The following is a 23,969-nucleotide window of genomic DNA, read 5'->3' on the forward strand; positions in this document are numbered from 1 at the left end:
TATTATATTATTTACCCTATTTTTTCACTGATCTTTTTTCAGAATTTTACTCTTGCATTCATCCAATGTTCCAATATTCGAATGTTTGTAGTACTTCCTTACTATTACTTCTTCAATTCACTCACCACTTTTCTCTTTCATTGGTACAGCTTTTATGGTTCACTCTGTCTACTTGCATTCATTTTCAATTCCTCTCTAATGTACTTCCCAGATTCTTCCTTTCTGTAGTACCGTACATAAAACACTCAATATGCTTTACTTACAATTTCTAATGTACTTTAACTCTCTTTACTACTTTCCTTTTTACTGGTTTATTCCATTCGTATTCCCCTTAACATTTAACACTTAACTAATTATTCCTCAATTTTTCCTCAGTTCCACTTTAGTTACATTTAACGATCAAATATCACATTCTTTGTTTAGATTAGGTCGCTCAAATTACACAACTGAAATTTACATTAGAGAACAGGATTTTCAAGGAAGACTTCTGTCAAAAAGAGGGATTTTGGAAAGGTGCATAGTATCGTCTCCTTTTCTGTTCACAACACTATATCATCAGAAAATCATATGCACTTTATTCTTCGTCTTCCTACTATAACCTCTGCTATGTTCTGAAAACTGTTCATCATTAAATAAAGAAAATTTCCTAATGTTACCGTTCCACATAGCAACAGATAAATAAATACCTTCGAAATTCATGATACCAAGGCAAAACACAGTTTAGGCTTTTTTCCAAGTTCGTACCATCTGTATTTAGAACCAACTAAAATTAAAAAATTTAAAAGGCATGATAGAGCCGATAAGCTGATACAGTAACAATTAAAGTTTTATCATAAATCGTCAGTGCTTATCTATTTAACAAATTTATTAGTTTTACAATAATTTGTTACATTTATTTGGTTTTAAACGTTTTCGGCTTGATTAAGCCATCTTCAGAAAGTATATGCCCATGTGCATGAGGTTGGTACATGTATATGTAATACAAATAAATAAACCAATTAACGTATTTCTCTATAAAAGTAATTGAGCATATGGCAAGGTTAAAACATTACTGTGTTAAAACTGGCTATATAAGCCATAATCAAAGTTATTAAAATTATTACATACTAAATTAAATTAAAACATGTGTGATACAATTATGGTTGAAACAGGTTGGTATCTGTGTTGAATTCCAGATCTGACAGAGACTTGGTGAAACAGCTGTGGGGGAAGAAAAGAAAATGTATCAAGTTATGATACCTGTTATTCCAAATTGTAATAGAGGGTTATGTACAGTCACGGAAGAAAAAAACTGGCCAATATGCAGCAAAACTCGTAATGTTACTTATGCCGGTTTTGTTGTGATTATCACAGTACAGAGTGTTTAAGAGGAATATTGTTTCCTTTCCCTCGAAGTTGCTGGGTTAAGAGAGAAAGGGTTTCGGACTGTTTTCTGCACAGAGTGTCTAATAGGGACACTATTGACTTCCCCTCATAGCTGTTGCGCTACGAGAGATTGGCTTTCGGAATGGTTTTATTTACATTCTACAGTATTCTGTAGGTTATGCAGGGCTGGAGTTAGGTATAGTGCTGCTCCTAGGCAGTGCTAGATTTTGCCGTCCCCAAACCCCACAAACAGTTCATGGACAGCTATTATACAGGTGACGTTCAGTTAAAGTTATTTTTAAATGAAATGTTGTTGTTGTTCTTTTTAATGCCAGGCGTTTGACAATAAAGTCATTTGACCTCTTGCACTCCAATATTTTTCAAAGATATTATCATGACCAGCCAATGAAGCACAGATTTTGAGGTGTTCCGAATCCATTTCTTGTTAAATGGCAAGTTGTAGCCGATTTAAGTGAACACCATATTTTAACGTTTTGGTGGCTACTTCATTCACACACAACCCCCAGAATGTCTGGAGGACCACACCTGCTGTTGGTCGACTGGTCCATTGGACCTAGCTGGGAGATCTTGTTGATCATCAGCTTTCCCTCCTTAAGCCACTGGAGGACGATTTTAGTGCCATAGCAGGTCAGCACTAGAAACAGAAAAGTAGAAAGAGGAGGAAGGAAAGGGAAATGAACCCCTAGGCCTCGAATGCTCTAATGCCGTCGGGGTCAAAGAACGTAAGAGTTCAGTCAGAGGACTGGATAGGAAAGGGTAAAGAGGGAATTAGGTATTGGATAGAGGAAAATTATACCAAATTCAGTCATTAACTCATCAAGCTGACCAGTGCTAATTGATGAGTAGCCCCTCCCTTTAGTTCAGCTTGTAAAATTATGCTTACTAACAGCTGCACCACGGGAAGGTAGGGATGGGACATTGGGTATTTGTCCAGGTTGGTTCCTTAAAGCCTTCAATGGGAAGGATTAATGGCTCTCCCCCCTGTATCCGACAGATACACTTTTGCAGCCTTAAATGAAATGTTACAATTCAGAAAACAGTAAATTACTGGAATCATCTTACTTGTGAATTATATAGACTTCCTTCGGACTTTCTCCACAGAGAAAGCAATGATGGTATTATCAAAGTCGATCTGACGAAGCATATCAGACTCGAAGCAAAGAAACATAATACTCAAACTTATTCATTGTTGAAACAAAATTGATTTTTGAAAGGCAGGCTGTGATTTATTTTTAAGCATTGATTCTGTTGGTGTATAATTATTACGAATATTTCTTACTTTGACAGGACTATAAAATAAATTGAAAAATAAACTCCAACTCTTTACAGAATAAACCTTTCAAATCGAATTATATAGTGAACATACTGAAAAGTGATTAAATAGTATTGTTGATGATATAGGCCAGTGTTTCTCAAACTTTTTTGAAATGGGGACCACTTTTTTAAGTTAGAACAGTTCCGAGGACCACCTTACTCTTGTTCCCTTTGAAAGCAAATTTTTCATTTTTGTAGCATATTTTAATACCAGTATATTTTAAAACTGAATTAATTAATTAAAATTAATTTAATTAGTTTAACTTTATATTAGTATTAACTAATTAAGTTAATGTTAATAGAAAAAAAAAATTTCATTTTCGATTTTTAATAAATCAAGGTATTAGAGTTTGGACAATCTTTAACTTATTAACTAAACAAAATAAATAAATAAATAAATAAATAAATAAATAAATAAATAAATAAGCAAGTAACTAAGTAAGTAAGTAACTAAGTAAGTAAGTAACTAAGTAAGTAAGTAACTAAGTAAGAAGTAACTAAGTAAGTAGTAACTAAGTAAGTAACTAAGTAAGTAGTAACTAAGTAAGTAACTAAGTAAGAAGTAACTAAGTAGTAACTAAGTAAGTAGTAACTAAGTAAGTAAGTAAATAAGTAAGTAAGTAACTAAGTAAGAAGTAACTAAGTAGTAACTAAGTAACTAAGTAAGTAAGTAACTAAGTAGTAACTAAGTAAGTAACTAAGCAAGTAAGTAACTAAGTAAGTAACTAAGTAAGTAAGTAACTACATAAGTAAGTAAATAAGTAAGTAAGTAAATAAATAAGTAAGTAAATAAGTAAGTAAGTAAATAAATAAATAAATGTTGGTATTCTCATTAATGAGATGGATAAGCCTGCCGATTCTTGCGCAGTTGTTCTATATTTTGAAATATGCTGGTAAGCTTAAGTCAGAGATCGTTACATACATCGAGTCGATTTCGGTACTTTGTTTCTATTAGAGTTAGTGATGAAAACCCTTTCTCACACAGATACGTAAAAGCAGACTGAATTATAATCTGTAAAGCACCATTGTACAGTTCACTGTATTCTCTTTTCAATTGTGTTGAGGTCCAGAAATTAACCATACCTTATGCTTGGAATTTCATTTTAAGTCGAGATTTCAATTAACTGTTCTCTTTCACTCAATGAAAGTTTGTTATTTTCAATATCAAGGGATCGCGAACCCATGAAAATTCGTCATATTTACATGGAAAATAAGTTTCAAATTGTGACCTCAGAGTTTCGAGATATGAACGTATATCATTGCATATTTTTTTTTTTTCCAATAACGAAATCAATTTCAATCAAAGAAGACTCTAGGGTTGGAAATAGTGAAAAATCCTCTGTTTTACGGATCTGACCCACAAACCAAGTTTCCTCCTGAACACTTTTTTCTCTTACAGTCAAAGAATTACCTTGTAGAGAGAGATTTAGTTCGTTTAGTTTTGAGAATATATCTGGAAGATATGCCAATGTACTTAGCCACATGTCGTCAGCTGATGTGCAGGGAAAAGATGGCGAGAAACACCATGTTCATAGTGCTTTAAATCCTTTTTTTTTTTTTTTTTTTTTTTTTTTTTTTTTTTTTTTTTTAGTAGAGTGGGAATTCGGTAGACAGGTAGGGTAATAAATTTCATAAAAGGTCAGTACTGGGAGTAAAAGTGAAAGGTGACTGTTATGTGTCATTTCCAAACTCTGAGATTTTCAGATAGTGTGATACGCAATTCATTTGAATTTGATTTTTTCTTCTGTCCTTTTTGAAGAATCACAAGGGCAGACCTCGGGGACACAAGTGGTCCAAGGACAATAGTTTGAGAAACGCTGATATAGGCTATTATATTGTGAATGTAACTGAGAGTTGTGGTTACTATTCATAGCGATAAATAGCTAATAAACAACAATATTCAATTTGATTTTCAACACTGCAGCCTTGTTCATACAAGCAGTTAAATTTAAGCAGTTTCATAGTATAATAATGTGATACAGGCATTACAATATAACTATGCAGCTGCACACTTTCCTTTCACTCTTGCCACGACCGCGACATTGTGATAACAAAACAATATCTGACTTCCACAAGGTGTTCAAGAAGAAACTTCAGAAAAGATTTACCAACAAGTGTTTTAAAAATAAATTTAATTGTAAAATAAAAATTAAAAAGGAAGAGAAAGAGAGAGAGAAAATGCGATCATGTGAACAAAGATTTTCTCAGCTACAGTTCAGCCGAAATTATTAATAAATGCATGAATGACCCCAAAACCATAACACTGAATTCAAACGAGCTAAACGTAACAAGAAAAAACTATCCGACTTACGTCAAAAACTTCAACAGGAAAGAATCATTCATACCAAGGCTGATAAGAATGATGCTGTGGTTCTTATGTCTAAGGACCAGTAGTTACAAAGACAAAAGAATTTTTTGTCAACAATCACATTTCCGAAATCAACACAGATCCTACAGATGTTTACCAAAAACAATTAAAAACAGCACTTAAGAACTATCCAGATCTCATTCCAAAGAATTCCATTAATAAATGAATTCAAATTAATCCCCAGGCCCCTATTCTGAAAGCATTACCTAAAACTCATAAAGTAGAGTTATCTATGAGACCTATTGTAAATAGTCAAAACGCACCTAACAGGAAAATTAATAGATTTTTACATAACTTTTTGAAGTGTAACTTGATTTTGGATAACAAATATATCACAAATACCAAACACTTAATTAAGAAACTTGCAAAATTAAAACCTAAAAAAGGACCAAATTGCTTTCTTTAGACGTTTCCAACCTGTACACAAATATTCCCATAGATGAGACTCTGGACATCATTAGAATTAAACTTACGGAAGTTCAATTAGATTCTGCCTTAATTGATCAAGTGATCCATCTCCTCAGGATTTCATTAAAACAAAATTATTTCAAGTTTAATAACACTATATACCAACAGAATAAAGGCCTGGCTATGGGCGATCCACTTTCCGGTTTATTAGCAGAAATTTTCTTACAGAATTTGGAAAACAAACAACGTTCCCGCCCTTTCAAATCAGTTCAACATTACTGCTTATGTCAGATATGTAGATGATACGCTACTCCTGTATGAGAACGATAACAACATTACTGATAGCATTACCAACGCCTTCAATCATTTACATTCTAATATAACTTTTACCTCTGAACAAGCTATAAACCGATCAATAAATTTTTTGGACCTACTTTTATTCATAATGAATTCAAAGATAAATTACGGTATTTTCAGAAAACCCAACTCTACTGATCATACCATAAGCAAAGAATCAAATCACCCTGAAACACATAAATTCAGTAAATTCAGATAGGCCCTACTTCATTGATAGATTGCTAATGGTTCCACTAAGCAAAAAACGGTTCAATAAAGAGTATGCTTATATCACTCATTTAGCAAGGTCCAACGACTTCAGTAAACGGGATATAGATAAATTATTTCACAAACGAAAAAGCAAGTTGTCATGCAACCAGCATACCACACTTTCGGCAGACATCTCCACTGCAACAAAGAAACGAGTTAGTATGACATACTTTGGAAAAGTCTCCAATCAGCTTAGAAATCTATACAAAAAACATGGCATTGAATTAGCTTTTCGTACAAATAATAAACTCAATAATATTATTCCCAACAAACTTAATGCAATCGACAAGTATCAGAACAGTGGCATATATATATATATATATATATATATATATATATATATATATATATATATATATATGCTACAGTGTAAGAACTGCTCACACAAATACACAAAACAGACTCGTAGAAATTTTAAAACCAGGTACAGCGAACACGTCGCAGACTTTAAATACAATAGGAGAAAGTCCAAGTATGCGACCCACTTAATTGAGAATGGCCATGAGTTAACTAACATCAACGAAGCTTTGCACATAATACTTCCCTTAAATAATTGCATACACATTACCGCAGCCGAAGATTTTCATATAGCCCGGGCATTTAAATTAGGCATACTCCTTCTAAATGGACAGATTCCAAGGTTACACAACCCTTTATTCAATCTGAACGCACATAACCCACGTGATGGCTTTTCAACCTATAACCATTCTCCCCCCCCCCCTTCCACCGTCAGCTGTGACCTAGTTTACGTAATTTCTGTAAACACCACGCACAAAACAGTTGTCTCACCACCTTCAACGACTACAGGGATAGCTCCGCAGCACTCATGATTGTAAGTTGGATTTGATCAGCCTCATTCTATAACACAGTTAATCACACCACAGGCTTAGTTTCTATATAATAAATTCCGATCTTGTAAATTTTAATAGCATTTTAATTTCAATAGTACAACTGTTCCGTGCACTCGCATACATATTTTCACATTGAGATGTCTGTATCTAGATTTATGTGGCTTATTAAGCTTATAGCTATAACAGCATTTGACCTATATATGCACTTTGCCCTGTACTTGTACATAACCCTCTATTACAATTTAGAATAATAGGTATCATAACTTGATACATTTTCTTTTCTTCCCCCACAGCTGTTAAGGCACATATTTCTGGAAAAATGAGAATGCACAAGTCTCTGTCAGATCTGGAATTCAACACAGATACCAACCTGTTTCAACCACAATTGTATCACATATGTTTTAATTTAATTTAGTATGTAATAATTTTAATAACTTTGATTATGGCTTATATAGCCAGTTTTAACACAGTAATGTTTTAACCTTGCCATATGTTCAATTACTTCTATAGAGAGATATGTTAATTGGTTTATTTATTTGTATTACATATACATGTACCAACCTCATGCACATGGGCATATACTTTCTGAAGATGGCTTAATCAAGCCGAAAATGTTTAAAACAAAATAAATGTAACAAATTATTGTAAAACTAATACATTTGTTAAATAGATAAGCACTGACGGTTTATGATAAAACTTTAATTGTTATCAACTAAAATTAGTTGTACAATTCTGTCTCATTCTATAAGAAAAGGTCTTTCAAAATAAAAGTTAAGTAACTATATTTAGGTATAGTAAAACCGTCAAAGCATATAGTTTATACAGTTTATTTTTCCAAATTAAATTAATTATGAAGAATAAAGAAAAGAAAATCTATCAACTTTCCCATTACTTTCATAATTAGTTTCAGAAAACGTACAAACTATTTATTCAACATGAGGACCGTAGTATTTTATAATTTACGCAATAGCATGCAATATAGTTAATATGCAATAGTTAAAAAATTATCCATCCATGGAGCACTACAGTGAACTCACTGGTGAGGAGTTACAAGAACATGATATAGTTAAAAATAAATTATTTACATAATTATGAGAAGAACATAGCGTCCAGAGATTTCCTTGAATGTTATTTGGATTGCAATTCATTTAAAGTAACTTAAGTTGATAAATCTCTTTGTGATGATTTTTTTTTTCTGGAGATGAGAATTAAAGGAAACAATTAAAGCACGATTAATATTTACAAATGTAATTTCGGACTACCACAGTTACCTGAAAGGCAGCTGAAACGTATACTCTTTTGAGGGACGCTAATAAAAAATAAATTATTTGGGTTTTTATAATCTAAATTGTTACGATACTGTATTAATATTTTAAGTATTAACATTTTATGTTACATAACATTACCCATACCCAGGGCCTCCGACAGAATTTATGGGCCCCTATGCAATACTGTACTCGGACCCCCTTTGAAAAAAGGAACAATTACAAGTTAGCAGTTATTCTAACCATAATAATTATTTGCAAAATAAATAAAAGATAACCCCATACACAGATACGAACTTAAAAATATACAGAAGAACTTGGTTATAACGACATCCAAGGGACCTTGAAAATTATGTTGTTATAAACGAGTGTCGTAGTAACCGAGATTCATATTATCAGTCTAGTGAGGTGGAAAATGAAAAATAATAAACGTAATTAGGCTTATTTTAGATTTATGTATTCACTTTTAAGCATACCATGAACACAATAAAATACATGTACAATTATAAATACAGTATTCTGTATTAAAAGAGTTTTTTCATTACTCACCAAACTTATTTACTGAGGAGAGAAGTAATCAGTCATTTTACTTTGTTGTCTCCTACTTTCCCAATATACACTTTCTAAATTAAATTCTATGTTCATTATTTTAGTTGCAATTTCACTGCTCCTTCTCCTAGCTTCATACTCCCTCCTCTAGCTTCATAGAAATGTTCACAATTCTAATGGCTTCTAAAGTGTCACTCACTTCTTTTACTGGCCATACTGCGTTCAAATGCGTGCACTGAGTGAAAACTTCCTGTCGAAACTGACCGCATGCAGGTACCATTAATACCGCATGAATTCGGGCAGGTTACAATGGAATGGGGAATCTGCCTGCATTCCAGAGATCTATGATAGAAGGGAACAGTAAAGGATTTGCCAGATTTCAGCAAAATATTTCTTAAAATACTTTGGTTCTTAGAAAATTGTATTCCAAACTGAGGTTGAAAATGATGTTATATGCGAGGTAGACGCATATACGTTTGTCGTGTTAAGCAAGGTAGAAAAGCATATGTCTTCTGGGGAATTAGTTGGGACCACAGAATATTTGACGTTATAGGTGAGGTGTCGCACAAAACGAGATCACTATAACCAAATTCTACTGTATACTTTTATTACGTTGAAAACTTTTAGGAAAACTTCACATTAGCACAATATATTATATTCATAAAACATTATTCTTGAACACTGTAATTTCTAACTTGAATCGAGCATCAACAAACAACTTTCCTTGACTTCATTGATGCAAAATCATCAATTATGTCATCAAAATTTAAAGACCTAGCAAGATCGCTCTCCAGACTAGGGAGGCCAAGGTTACTCAGTCGTTCTTGACACATTGTTTATCTGAATACATTTTTTATTTCCTTCATTTTGCTGAAGGATCTTTCAGCATCAGCAACTGTCATAGGAATTGTATAGATATTCTAATGGTTATACAAATATTTGGAAATGAAGTATCCAGGTTTAATTCTCTCAGACTATTTAGGAGATTCATAGGTTTCAGTGGGGTTGCCCTAAATTAGAGGCATGAATTGATTTTAAAATATTTCGGCTCATCACTGATCTCTTTATTAATATCTTCATAATATTTTTCATGCAGTCTAGCACACATATTACTATCTTTCAATTTGTTCTGTCTCTCCTTGTGCTTCTTAGCTCCCGACTTATGCCTGTACTTCTTCATTGTGCAGTTAAACTATAACCACTAACACTAATGAACAGAATTTACTAGACAATCGACAAAGAAAAGACGAAAGTTTCGACACGAAACATACAATGTACTGAAAAAGAAATGTATGCTGCGACTTCGGTTTGAGAGAGTCCACTGCCATATTGTGGTGGGTCAGCGAGGGTTTGGTAGTTAAGAAGGACAAGCCAATAAATAATTACGTGTTCAAGATAAGTGACGGGAACATAGTTCAGACAAATGCCGTGGGCCTCAATTGTCGTGTCGGTGAATGTTAATGCAGGAAATCCGATATTTTATTATATAAAAGTCAAATATTTACAGATGAAGTGGTAATTTGTATTAATTCTACTATTGTTGAGTTAATATGTCAAATTTATGGAACAAATATTCTTACAAAATTGTATAGTACCCGTATGTATCTACGAATAATTATTCATGATAATAAAAGGTAATCAGACTCACTTAATCTGACAGGCCCTTATTGCTCATGGGCCCATATGCACTCGCCCCCTTTGCCCCCCCTTCTCGGCGGCCCTGCCCATACCAAATTTATATTTTACACAAAATATTGATTTTTGTTGTAATTGGCATTTCATTATATGTCTAAAACTTACTGAATAAATAAAATAACATACCAGATGATGTGTGGATAAGCTTCAGGGCTTCTACCGCGTTGTCTTGGTGTTGGTGGCTGACATATCGACCGCTGTGTTGTGGTCATCGTCAGAACAGTTGTTGGATAAGGACATAGTCTGCAAGCTCGTATATATATATATATATATATACAGTGGACACTGGTTAATTCGATATTCGATAATTCGAATTATTGGGCAATTCGAATAAAAGTACAATCCCCTTGAAACTCCTATTTAAAATAACGTAAAAAATTTACGTTTAATTCGACGTTTTGAAGCCACCATTTGGATAATTCGAAGGAACAATTTAATTTTTTCATTATGAAAAAAGTATTCTGAATTTTATAAAAGTCGAAATATGGTTCGTGTACATCTCAGTTAAAATTTCCAAGAATCCATCTTCTAGTTTCCACATTCCTAGTTGCTTATTGTTGAATTTCCGTTAGACTGTGACTACTGGCAAACGAACTCTACCTTATTGTCCAGCGCTTTGTGTCTTCAGGTAGACACCCACCCCTCCCTCATCGCCCAATAACTGGAAATAACGAAGTACAGTACCCTCCCTTACTTTCACAGTACGTGCAGTACAAAATTCAGTGAACTTAAAACCTTCAGTTGATAGGAATGTTTCAGTGACTCGTTTTACGTACAACGTCAAAACGCAGAGTGTACCGGTACACCAGTTTAACACTGGCAAAAAAAGTTGAAGTGCTCAGGGAAGTAGAAAAGGGAATAAAAAAGAGGAACGTTATTGCCAAGGAATATGGAATATTGCCGAACACTTCATCCACCTACATAAAGAATAAAGAAAAAATATTGGAGAGTTGGAATTTACAAAGTGGTGGAAATAGGAAATGCATAAGAGGAGGTGAATTTCCTGAAGTTGATGAGTGTGTGCTCAAATGGTTCAAACAATCGCGTGATCGCAACATACCATTGAGTGGCCCATTAGTGTGTACCAAGGCAGAAGAATTCGCAGAAAAATTGGGCGTTAAAAACTTTAAAGCAAGTTGGGGTTGGTTCAGTGGATTTCAAGAAAGAAATGGCATTTCGTTTAAAAACTTGTAGGCTATGTGCCTAATGATGTGTGTTTTTTTCTAGTGATAGATTTATGTTTTTATTTTCTACTGATTGTTTGTCTTGTACTCAGGTGCTTTAAACACTGTGCCACGCTACTAGGACTACACTTTTTATGGATAAAATATGGAAATTAAAAGAGTGAGTTGCATTGCATGTTAATTATAGTATTTGTATGAAATAAATTTATTTCAGGGCACACTATTTTGCAAAATAAAGTGTTTTTTTGTTAATTCGAAGTTTCGATAATTAGAAGTTTTTAAAATTCCCCTTTGAGTTCGAATTAAAAAGTGGCCTTTCTCCCATACATAGAAGGAACCACAGACAGAATTGGGAAATTACTGAGGAAATTCAATATCAAGACGGTATACTGTACAACGCCACACACAAGATTTCCCTCTCATTAGTCAAAGTCAAAGATAAACTTCCATACCTCCAATCAGCCGGAATATACATGATCCCTTGCTCCTGCGGTTTAAAATACATAGGCCAAACTGGACGTATGGTGGAAGATAGAAGGAAGGAACACATCCGACTCTGCAAATACGGACCATACGAAAAATCAGCAATAACCTTACACTCAGCAGATTCAGGCCACACCATCGAATTCGACAATATCAGGATAATAGATAAAGAAGACAACTTATACAGAAGACTGGTTAAAGAAGCCTTCCACATCAAACAACAACATCAACAAGGATGAGGGGTTACAACTCAGCAACTCATGGGGAAGTCTATTCCAAGATCATACTTAGGAACGAGAAACTAGGTCTCCACATGTACGTGCCCCCCCCCCTTCATCCGGACATCGGGCACAGTCTCAAGGTCACTCTTTCGGACCTTATGAGGGCCAGTATTTAATATGAATACTCCCCTTCATACAGACCTCAACCGGATTGGACAACGTAGGACCAATCAGATGCCAGAAGGAGAACCTACGACCTATCACCGCAAGTACTTCCCCCATCGAGACTATTTTATTTTTATTTATATTTATATGAGCTCGCAGAATATTTCCTCATCCAACAATTGCTCTGAAGATGACCACAACACAGCGGTCAAAACGTCAGCCAGCAACACCAAGACAACGCGGTAGAAGCCCTGAAGCTTATTCACACATCATGTACACCAGCCGCGGAAGCCTATGCGAACACTTAACATACTAGATGGCTTGGACAAATTATAAGAGGCTGATATAATCAGCATTGATATAACATTAGAACAGTTGAATATATTCTTGTCTGCTGTCCAGAAACACAGTTCCCTATTCGCATCTATTAGACACACATGAGTACATATGTGTGTAAAATGATTTTGAAAAGACCAATTTAATTAAGACAAAGTCTAGAAAAATTAAATCTACAGCTACAGTGGTAATCGTAATCACACCTTAAATACAAGAAGATAAAATAGTTTTATATTATAAAATTAGTATAATGCTTCAATGTTGTTAAATCATAATTTCATTTTCCAGTTAACATTAAATAGCTACTTTGGCATATTATAGTGTTATAGAAGTTTTCCGCTGTCTGAATTACTGTTGTGAACACCGCATAATGCTATCCGAGAATTAACTGCATTCTGCTATTGCCTTCTCGTGCCATCATAGTTCTATAGCTAGACTTATTCTCAGTTCTACACGCTTCTGTTCATTAATATTTGTAATTTTTATTTAGCGACACTCTAAATTACTGTACTTCCTTGATAATTAATCTCTTAGTATTATTTTGTCGAAAATTTTATTGCCACATAATTCCTAGTCAATATATTATATGTAATCCGGTAATGTGTCCTTACACAATCACTTTGTTGATTTAAAGATAAATTAGAATCTTAACAATAATTGTATCTTTAACATTTCCTCTATTAAAATTGTAAATATTTTAAGTTGTGGCAGCAAAGGTGAGCTGCATCTGTTCTAAGTTCTTTCAATGGAAGCTTACTTCACTACAGCGGTTACTGAGTGGACAGAAGTGCAGACTGCTTTTACTGAATGTGTAACTGTGATATTATTACATATTATACAAATTTAATAATCTTGTACTCCAGAGCATTTATTTTACTGGAGAAATATATGAGGACGTAATAATGAAAATTCAGCCACCGGCATGGCTCAGTCTGTTAAGGCGCTTGCCTGCCGGTCTGAAGTTGTGCTTGGGTGCGGGTTCGATCCCCACTTGGGCCGATTACCTGGTTGGGTTTATTTCGAGGAGGCTTTCCCCAATGGTAAGATGAATGCCAGGTAATCTATGGCGAATCCTTGGCCTCATCTCGCTATCACCAATCTCATCGATGCTAAATAACCTAATAGTTGATACAGCATCGTTAAATAACCAACTAAAAAAATAACGGAAATTAAAATTGTACCCAACAGAGGCATACACTTCGCAATAAATACAACATTGAAATATTAAACAGTTAATAATTTCTTGACTTATAACCAAGATAATGGAAACTTACTTTGATATTCCAACACCAAGATGAAGGGTAAAATCTTAATTTCTAAAATGACAATACATTTAACTATTGTATGCAATATTCAATAACCTTTTATGCTACAACAATGTAGAAATTTTAGGTAATGCATAGCAAAAATAGACTTCAGAATATTAATTTTTGAAAATTTGCATTATTCAAGAAAGTTAGAACATCCAACACTGAAGAATCGTTCTAATTTTTATGTTTGCGCTTGAAAGTTACGACTCTTCTGCTGTAATAGAAAACTCGCAAGATTTTATTAAACGTGTAACAAAACCGAAGTTGGAATAAACTGCAATAATGTGCAACGAAAATGTAACTAAACATAGAGGGCAAGTGAACTCTGGTTGAAAGATAGTCGTAAGACAAGAAGAGACATAGTCGCCTTATTCATATTGGCAAATAGTGAGAACTGACTGCGTGGAGAAACATCTTCAGCGCCTCAATATAAAAGACTGAAAATAACTCCTGATATTATTATGAGTAATGGATCAGTAATAAGAACAACGGTGATGTGAAAAGAGACAATATAAAGTATTAAGACAATGCTAGAGAACATTAAATAACATAAAGCTTACTTTAAAAGAAACAAAAACATCATGTTTGAAATGTAAAAAAATTATCTAGGGCAGACGAAAAAATATGTACTGTGATTTATTATATAAACGTAATAACCACCACCATATTAAGGGAAATATATATTTTGGCAATTCTTCAGAATTCAGATGGTCAAGACAATTATACCGAGGAAAGAAATTACTCAAAAACTAGCAGCAAATGGAATTGGAAATGGTGTGCGCAATAACTGAACGGGATATAATCTTATTCTTAATATTGTTCTAAATTAAGGGTGTAAATTACTGCTACAACACTTGGGCACAAATGGCACTTTGTGCACCCCATACACTGCAGATCAACCCAGGAGACTGCAATGCATTACCAGCTTTGCTATGCTACTGGGATTAATTTCCTCAGAAGACAATGTTTGTTTCCCGAGACAACGGTGCCTGATTGGCTTTAATCTGGGCAATCCAGCAAAATGTCAAGTGATAACTCAGCATCCATCCTACAATTCCTACAAGTTGAGTCATCATTAAGGCTCAATATATGTAGGTGACAATATATGTAGATGGCAGTGTCTGGTCAAAATTCCAGTTAACCATCTTAAAAATTATCCTTTCCAATGCTAGGATTGTTCAGTTAATTCAATTTTAGATTCTAAACTTTTCATCAGGCTCTTCTTTAGAACCTGTATGATTATATAGTTAGAGATGCCAACACAGGGTTCAGGGCCATAGCATTGGAAGGAAGTTCCTTGATTGGCCAATAGGCGGCTTGTTATTGTCATACATTCCACTGTATCCTGGGACATTTTGATAGATATTTTCCAGACTAGTTCTGCATTCTTCAGCCAGCCTGGAGAAAAACTCTGTGCACACTTAGCATACCCTGTGTAGTGTGATTATCAGAGCAAATAATGATATTCAGGCCTTGACATGATCTATTTAGATTTTCCTGAGCGCAAGCTAATATAATAAACACTTCAGCTTGCAAAACCATAGTGTATTCACCAACGGGGATAGATATTTTAGCTCTGGGTCTTATGTCATAAATCCCTGCTCCAGCATCGCTGTCAGTTCTGGAGCCATCCGTGAAGCACACCAGACTACGACATGGGAATTGGTTAAGGTGACCTCTCTCCCATTCTTCCCTATCAGGAAAATTTAAACAAAAGGATTCATACGTTGAACAGGAGTCATACTTCCTGTCTTGTAACAATAACGAGATTGATATCAGTTTCCATTTTCAAATATGTGTCTAGCTACATGCTTCATTTCTCCCTATCCATTGGCCAAGCCCATGTAGTTGAGACATACACTTTCCCCTTTAAGTACTCCCTCACCCCTAAATAAAATTTACATGTCGACAAATCTAGTGACCAGGGTGGCCACAAGCCTTTGCTCACAATTCGCTTTTCGGTGAACATGTGATGAATACGCGTAAGTGACCTCTCAGATGTGTCAGATGTTGCTCCATCTTGTTGAAAGAAGCAGTAATTACGCTCCTCTTCTTTAGTTGGGGATAGAATTCATCCAAGAAAGTCAAGTCTACAGCCGTGTTGACTGTAGTGTCGAAGATTATTGGTCAGATAATGCGTTTTGCAGTCATAGTGCACCACACACCGATCTTTTGGTTGCATTGGGGTTGCTCGTACACTAGGTTAGAATTTTCTGTCGCCCAGTACCTGTTTTGAGAGTTTACATATCCTGATAGAAGAAACCAAGCCTCATCAATCATGATAAACAACAGTGGGTCCAAGTCACCATCCGTAATCATATTCAACAACCAGCAGTAGAAATTTAAACATTTATTCTTATCGGGCTCCTTCAGTTGCTGTCACTCGGTATGGTTTGAATTTCAAAGCCTTTAACACACGTTCACAAGTGTTGAGCCAATTTTGTGGTGGACTTTCGAGGACTCGTAGTCATCATTTCCTGAATTCATACCATAAGTTGAAGTGTCCAGATAGAAGGCGAGCAGAATCCATGTATTACTGATGAACTGAAGGGCAACATCAGGAATAGCATCTGCACTATCATCCGCGAGAAATTGACACGTGTTTATATGAACCTGTTAAGATGTGCACAGAAGTGTCTAGATGTTGGTGGAGGGCACTGTCAACATCTATTACGACGGTTAGCACAGGACACATTCATTTATCCATTTTATTCCATTCCTTTGAAAAAAAGTTTGTTTCAAATCAAATGAGAAGAGGCAGGCCAGTTTTATCTGCCCAACCCTGCAATCATTGATATGGAAAAAATGGGTAGAAATATTGAAAGTGGATATTGACATGTTTGTTTCCATATTTTCTTCACAATTTCCAATTCAAATTTTATGTAGAGTATTTCAAGAGAAGAAAGAGAGAAACTTCAATAAATATAAAAAGATAGAGAGAAAATAGAAAAAGAGAAAACCACAAAATAGAGAAACAAGAAATAAAAGTTATTAAATTCGTGTGAAAAAATATTATTCATCGCACCGAAAGTTACATATCTTACACTTCAGCTATCGTACATACATTTATATGAACGGTTCTACAAAAAAGAAAAAAATGAGAGACAAAAAGAATGACATCAAGTATTTCTTCACATTTTTCGTTGCACAAACATACAGTGACTGATTATATTGTATTGGAGTATTTTAATAATGTGACTTTTACAAATTGAAACAAAAGAGATATGAAATGCAAACCTAAATATTGATTGATGTCACAGAGTATGAACAATGATTGAAAATAACAAAGAATGAATAATGGATGTACTTGCCCATAAGGTAGGGAGGTTGGGATGGGCAGGGCGGAACTCGACATGCAGCCACCTCCTCGTGGTGAGTTCTGGGTTGTTTCAGTTCGTAGAGAATGAAACAAGCAAAGAGCTGCATATCTTCTGTGAATGGTGGTAAGAAGAATTATACAGAATGTGGCAGTAAAATACATTCAATAGACAACATTATAAATGTGGACTTCAGTGGCAAAGTTAGCTCAACCAATGTACAGCTATTTACAGATGGCTCCAAAATGGAGGAACACGTCGGAGCAGAAGTGGCAGCAATACAAAAATCGTTAGAAATATACACAGAAACTCCAAGATTAGGAAACGAATGCACAGTTTTCCGGCAATTGATTGGATAATATCCCAATGTAAGGATAAAACATCGTATGGCATCCACGTCGACTCACAAGCTGCACTTCATGCAGTAGCAAACAAAAGAATGACACAGCCGATTGCAGTGTACATCAGAAAGAGAACTACCGAAATTTCACTGATCTGGATCAAAGGCCACTCTGGAATTAAGGCAGGGGCGTATTTTGCGGACTACCGGGGCTACCGGCAGTAGCCCAAGGAAATTACAAAAGAAAAAGTTTATAATATAACACAATGTAATAATTTTGTATTACCGTATTAGTTTTACCACAGTAATTAAAATTAAAGTAATTGTTAGATTTATATGCGCTCTCTGCTCTCGAAAAGAAACAAGTTGTCAAGGCGGCATCACTGGAGAAACCGCTGCCGCGAAGGGTAGCCTGTGACCGTTCCGCTCATGTCGCACAACTCCCCGTCCCCCCGCTCCCTCAAGTTTCCATCGTGCACTGTAGGTGGGTGAGTTGCCGCTCTCGTGATCGGTTTCTTGGAAGGCGCGAAGCAACAATATGCTTAGTACGCTAGCTCATTAATGTGATTGTGTTCTTGCAGTGCAGTATTTTAAATTTGTGATTTGTTCGAGTGTCTAAGAGTTATATTAATTGTGAATTATTAAGTTTTTAATTTCCCAATTAAGTGATATTGTGAAAAATATGGCAGAACAAGTTTCTGGAGAGGTTTGTGTTGAAAATGACTGTGTAATAGAAGGCTTATTAAAAGTGCCTTTTAACCGTCGTACATACAACGAGAAAGTTGAAATTGTGAAAATGGAAAGACCAACTCCTGAGTTAAATTTGTCCATGGACGTAAAAGAAAAACAGCGTGAGTACACACGCCATTTCACTTCAACATCATATGGTAAGTGGAATTGGTTGTGTGGTAGTTCTAAACTGTCTAAACTATTTTGCTGGCCATGTTTGTTATTTAGCCGCGAAACTAATGTGTGGTCAAAAGAGGGGTTTTCTAATATGAACTCCCTTCGAACGGCAGTCCTACAACACGACAAATCAAAAGCTCATATTTATAGTAGCATGAACTTTGCAAACTTTGGGAAGACAAGAATTGATTTACAGCTAGATAAGCAAAAAGTTCTACACATCAACCAACACAATGCTCTTGTGAAAAAAAAAAATCGGGAGATTTTACTGCGTCTTATTAACACAGTCTGCTTTCTAGAAAAACAAGAATTGGCTTTTCGGGGTCATAATGAGAGTGTGGAATCAGACAATAGAGGAAATTATATTGAATATTTAAGTTCCTTAAGTGAATTTGACCATTTACTGGCCAATCATCTTGAGAGTTCAACAGTATTCCGTGGTACTTCTCCCGCAATTCAGAATGACTTAATATTTGGTATAAGTGGGGTTATGATAAAGAACATAAAATCTGAAATAGAAGAAGCACCTTTTGTGGCCATTGTTGTTGATGAAACAAGTGACTGCTCTAATCAGAGTCAATTGTCCACTGTTTTAAGATATGTCGACAGTACTGCCAATGTTCAAGAACGGTTTATAGGATTCACAAATGTCAGTTCGGGCAAAACTGCTGCTGCTTTGTTTCAGCATGTGGAAGGTGTTATAGCAGAATACAATGTCGGCAATAAGTTAATTGCACAGACATACGATGGTGCTTCAGTTATGGCGGGAAATATTAATGGCTTAAAAACAAAAGTTCAAGAAAAGTATCCTCAAGCACTATTTGTCCATTGTTACAGCCATGTTCTCAATTTAGTTTTGCAACAAACTACTTTATCCATTCCAGAATGCCGCATTTTTTTCAAAATACTGTCGGGTTTAGCTGCATTTTTCTCATCATCTCCTAAAAGATCAGAAAAACTCAAGGAATTTATGAAAAAGAAACTCCCAAAAGTAGCACCAACTAGATGCAATTTTACATCTCGGCTTGTAAATACAGTAAAGGAATACAGAGCACAACTGACTGCTTTCTTTGAAAATATCATTTGTAATGACTCTGAAGAAAACTGGGATGATGATGTAATTGTGCAGGCTCAAGGATATTTGTATTTTTTCACACAGTTTCAGAATATATTTCTTCTTGAAGTCTATGCTAGAGTGTTCGCACATACAGATGTGCTCTACAATATTCTTCAGACAAAAAGTCTAGATATAGCATACTGCTTGCAAGAGGTATCAAAGTTAAAACATACTATATCCGAGTTCAGACATAGTGGGTTTCCGTCCATATGGAGTAATATGGAAAATGAAAATTCTTCAGACAATACAATGGAACCACCATTAAAGTGAAGAAAAGGAGATGATGAATTGAAATACAGGCAGCTGTACTACAGCATACTAGATCGTATGCACATGGAAATTACTGACAGATTTTCTGATTATGGAAAGCTTCAGTTCACACATTTTCTAGATTCTCAAAAATTTTCTGCTTATAGTGAAAACTTCCCGAATGAGGCACTAAACAAATTATTTCAGTCCTATAACAGTCACTTTGATCAAGTACGTTTGAAAAATGAATTAAGTGTAATATATTCAGCAGAAGTCTTTGATTTTTCGAACAAACCTATCCATGAAATATTATCTGCCATATATGAAAACCAGCTGAACCAAGTTTTCCTGAAATCCTTAAATTGGCAACATTAATTGTGACAATACCAGCTATGTCAGCATCGGTAGAAAGAACATTTTCTGCGTTGAAGAGAATAAAATCCTACTGTAGATCAACTCATACACAAGAACGTTTATCCGGCTTGGCACTGATGTCAATTGAAAAGTCATTTCTACAGAAACTTCGCAAGCGGCCCAACTGTAATTTCAATGACGAAGTCATCAAAGTATTTTCGTCCCAATCAAGACTTCTGGAATTCACATATAAATAGGTAAGGAATTTTATTATAGGGTTTTTAAAATATATTTTGTGTAATAATAAGGTCAGTGGTAGCCCAGACCCTTAAACCAGTATACACCACTGAATTAAGGGCAACGAAAGAGCCGAATATCTGGCGAAAACTGCAGCCAGATATAGAAATACCATACAATATAACTCCATCCCACTACCTCTTTCCAAACGACTAATCCAAAACTATTATATAAACATTAACATTATACAACAACATACACACAGAGGTAGCACTACATACGAAGCAGTATATTCCATCCATCACATATAGGCTCTTAATATCCCTAAGGCCAGACTATATCATCACCAAATTCTTGACAAACTACGGATGCTTCACATCATACTTGCACAGAATAAACAAATCACCGTCCCCATTATGAGCTGCCCCGAGAAAACTGTGCAGTCAGCAATGCATTTACTGACGGAATGCACACACTTTTCAACAGACCGGCCTTCAATACTCTCGAGGCAAAATCAGCACCAGATGGCGATGACACACATAAACACAGTAAGAGTGACAAGTTTCATCAACATCTACTGTTCTCTTCAAGAATAGCATCCAAAATATAAGTGTATAATAGTGTAAATATCCTGTGATATGCCTATGGCAAAACACAGGTTCTATACTCTAAGCAAACAAATAAAAACAAAGGTGTTCAATAACAGCAACTTCACACACTAAATCCTTAAGATAAAAGGAAGAGAATCTTTTTTCGCCAATTTGCGTCCTTTCTTTTTATTTAGTAAGAAATCGATTTTGTTTCTATAAAAATTGCTACATCGCAGTGAATTCAGAAGCATTTGTCAACAGACGAAACACTTCCCTGGAGCACAGATGGCAGTCGCGAGGAGACTGCCCTTATAACCTGTACCCACGGTGCTCAGGCTTAAGGTGAGACACGCATCTTGTAACAGTGTTGCGAAATACCTATTACTTAAACTGATTTAATATTAATTAAAGTATTGAAATGCTTCCAGGTATGGTGGGTCCCTATCACCACAGCAAGGCACGTCCTCACGTTGCGGATAGAGGAGACAGCCTCCATATATGGATGACAGGTGTGAATATATTGAATAAACAATCGCTGGACAATGGATAAGGGGTGGTCCTCCAGCTTGGGAGTTGGACGATAAGCTAACAACCCACCACCGTAAATAAACAGCTTGTTACGAAACCACAACATAAGCCCCGGATTCATAGATTTCAAAAAGGTATGTGACTCAGTTAAGAGAGAAGTTTTATATAATCTTATTGAATTTGGTAATCTCAAGAAACTAGTTCAATTAATTAAAATATGCCTCAGTGAAATGTACAGCAGAGTCCATATAGATCAGTTTCTATCTGATGCTTTCCCAATTCATTGCGGGCTAAAGCAAGGAAATGCACTATCATCTTTAAATTTTTCTCTAGAAGAGCGGTCATCAGAACACTGCACTCTTGGGCTAGCGTCTCTTACCCGCAGATCTCTTACAGCACCAGTGTGCATCCAATGCTACTGGGGGGTATGCTTCCTTCCGCACGAGAGTGCATTTTGCCATGCACTGTTTACCCGTAACCCATTTCAGTGAGTCCTGATGACCACTGCTCTAGAATATGCCATTAGGAAAGTCCAGGATAACAGACAGGGTTTGGAACTGAACCAATTCTATCAGCTGCTTGTCTATGCGGATGACAATATTTTATGAGAAAATCCACAAGTGATTAGGGAAAACGTGGGAATTTTACTTGAAGCAAGTACGAAATATATGGTTATGCCTTGTAACAGAACATAGTATGAAATGGAAATATAAAAATTGGAAATTTATCCTTTGATAAGGTGGATAAGTTCAAATATCCTATCAAAATATAAATGACACTTGGGATTTGTCATCCAGTCTGCTCTCAAAATAGCAGAATGTTAGAATTTATAAAACAGTTACATTACTGGTTGTTCTGTGGTTGTGAAACTTGGATTCTCACTTTGAGAGAGGAACAGAGGTTAAGGGTGTTTGAGAATAATATGTTTAGGAAAATATTTGAGGCTAAGAAGGATGAAGTTCCAGCAGAATGGAGAAAGTTACACAACACAGAACTGCACGCATTGTATTCCTCATCTGATATAATTAGGAATATTAAATCCAGATGTTTGAGATGGACAGGGCATGTAACACGCATGGCTCAATCCAGAAATGCATATAGAGTGTTAGTTGGGAGGCCGGGGAGAAGAAGACCTTTGAGGAGGCCGAGACATAGATGAGAGGATAATATTAAAATGGATTTGAGGGAGGTGGGATATGATGGCAGAGGCTGGATTAATCTTGCTCAGGATTGGGACCGATGGCAAGCTTATGTGAGGGCGGCAATGAACCTTCAGGTTCATTAAAAGACGTTTGTAAGTATTAAAATACTTACTCTTAAACCGTAATGTAACAAAAAACATTATGCAAAATTATTTGTGGCCACTGAAAAGTATTCTTGTTGTTGTTTTCTAATGCCAGGCGTTTGACAATAAAGTCATTTGACCTCTTGCACTCCAATATTTTTCAAAGATATTATCATGGCCAGCCACTGAAGCACAGATTTTGAGGTGTTCCGAATCCATTTCTTGGTTTGAGTTGCACAATGCGCAGTTAGGGGACTGATATATTCCAATTCTATGCAGGTGTTTGGACAAACAATTGTGGCCTGTTGCCAATCTAAATGCAGCTACAGACGATTTTCGTGGTAAATCGGGAATTAACTGTGGATTTTGATGCAGAGAGTTCCATTTTTTTCCCTTGAGATTGTGTTATCAAATTTTGTTTGTTGAAGTCTAAGTATGTAGATTAAATAAATCTTTTCACAGAGTAATACGTAGATTTAGTAACAGGTCTGTAAGTAGCAGTGCTGCCCTTCTTTGCTAAAGCATCCGCATTCTTGTTTCCCAGGATTCCACAATGGGATGGTATCCATTGGAATACAATTCTTTTATTGAGAGAGCATTTTAGTTATTTCTGCTATTTGAGATGAAGGTTTGTGTTTAGACACTATTGATAGAATAGCTGCTTTGGAGTCTGACAATATAACTGCATTTTTAAATTTATTGATGTGGCATAGAAGATTCCTGAGACTTGAACTTATTGCAGTGATTTCTCCATCAACACTTGTTGTTCCATATCCAAGAGATCTATAAAGTGAGAAGAGACAGCACATAACACCTGCACCTCTACCTTGTTCCCTGGAGATCAAGGATCAGTCGGTGTATAAATGAAGCCAATTTTGTGGAGGGTACCTAATATTAATTGTCTC

The 23,969-nt window shown here is 35.4% G+C and overlaps 1 protein-coding gene and 1 long non-coding RNA gene across 4 annotated transcripts in view; both read left to right on the forward strand.

Moving 5' to 3' along the window:
- Positions 1 to 23,969, forward strand: part of LOC138702797 (uncharacterized) — a 142,849-nt gene that overhangs the window by 63,341 nt on the left and 55,539 nt on the right. The window lies entirely within an intron of this gene.
- The window catches only part of LOC138703466 (uncharacterized), a 63,710-nt gene continuing 52,541 nt past the window's right edge, over positions 12,801 to 23,969 (forward strand). Inside the window, exons 1-2 of one of the 3 annotated variants that reach the window (XR_011333181.1) lie at positions 12,801 to 21,593; positions 21,680 to 21,913. This is a non-coding gene — a long non-coding RNA (uncharacterized lncRNA). Of the gene's footprint in view, positions 21,914 to 23,969 lie in introns of all 3 variants that reach the window. The other 2 variants (XR_011333179.1, XR_011333180.1) reach the window with 2 other exon arrangements.

This window comes from Periplaneta americana, chromosome 7 (genome assembly GCF_040183065.1).
Source record: "Periplaneta americana isolate PAMFEO1 chromosome 7, P.americana_PAMFEO1_priV1, whole genome shotgun sequence".
NCBI lineage: Eukaryota > Metazoa > Arthropoda > Insecta > Blattodea > Blattidae > Periplaneta > Periplaneta americana.